This window comes from Halyomorpha halys, unplaced genomic scaffold (genome assembly GCF_000696795.3).
Source record: "Halyomorpha halys isolate HHAL.00 unplaced genomic scaffold, Hhal_1.1 Scaffold134.1, whole genome shotgun sequence".
NCBI classification, from domain to species: Eukaryota; Metazoa; Arthropoda; class Insecta; order Hemiptera; family Pentatomidae; genus Halyomorpha; species Halyomorpha halys.
This window is the reverse complement of record NW_027107159.1, coordinates 1993772-1995153: the sequence shown is the minus strand read 5'-3', so window position 1 is coordinate 1995153 and position 1382 is coordinate 1993772.

Below are 1382 nucleotides of genomic sequence, written 5' to 3'. Positions count from 1 at the left end.
GGAAAAAAATATAAGAAAAGAATATTATCCATAAAATATAATTAAATTATTTATAATTTATGATTAATTATAATAAGAATATTTTCGTTTCATTAATTTCAACAGCCGTATTAACTCTCACAAATCATAAGACGCCACAAGATACTACAGATGGTGACGTTATAATCCGTGAGATGGCAGCACTTGCTTGAAAAAGTTTCGTTCGTACTCTTAGTGCAAGAGCCAAAGAGGAAAAAATGTAGTTATTTCATCCCAATTTTTTATTACTTTAATGAAAACTACTTATAATTACTAGTCAAAATTAATGAATCTGCCAAGTATAGTACGTGGGAATAAAAAATGGCGGCTGTTTCAAAACGTTAAAGAATTTATTTTTTCCTTCGGAGCTCAATACATTTAAAATTATCAACTACACTAAAAAACCTAACAAAAAATAATTTACTCTTTTTCAAATTTTCATTAAATTAATAAAAAATTGGGGTGAAATAGAGCAATTTACGTTCAATAGTTCTCAAGTTGGAAACATTTCATAAAAAATGCACTGAAAAATCAGTACTTTGTGAATTTATTTTGTGTAGTAGTTTTCATGATATTCGATAAAATGAATTCACAAAATGTTAATTTCTTGGTGTTTGGGCGGAATTTTGGATTGTGAAAAAATATATATGAGGAACCATAAGACGTACAGATGTCTGCCAACTCTCAAATTAAAGGTAGTTTAATGTTCTATAAAGTAGTATATTACACGTATCTTCGTAGGAGTAGTAGTTTTCACGATATTTGCTAAAATAAATTGATTTGGAGAAAATTTCATGTGCAAAATTCATATCTAAATACGGATATCATGTAAACTACTACCCCTACGAAGATAGTATAGTAAATTACACCATTGCACATTAGCAAAGGTAAGTAAAGCTGCAACTAGCTTTAATATGACTGCCGACTGACATCTTTACATCTTGAGATATTCTTTTTCATAAATCCTTTTCTTTTTTTTTTTTAAATATTTATTTATTGCAATTTACAACTGTAAATTATAAAACATTTAGTAAATCTGATCTAAATTAAATTGGAGTGTTACAGGCGTGTAGAGAAACTACCCATTGGTAGCACTTTAATGAAATTTTACATTAGCTGGTCTCGTGGCCATCTTCTTTTCAGGCGCCTCGGAGGATTGTCAGAAACGGAAGAGGATGCAAGATTAGTAACTAGGGGGTTTGAGTGATTAGAGAGTTTATAATGGAAGGAATGATATCTGATTCGGGCTAGATCGGTTACATAGAGAACATTAAGGTCTTTATGTATGATTTTATTTGTGACAAAGTAAGGAGCATTGAGGAGTTTACGAAGGATTTTGGATTGTAAGGATTGAATACGAGAGG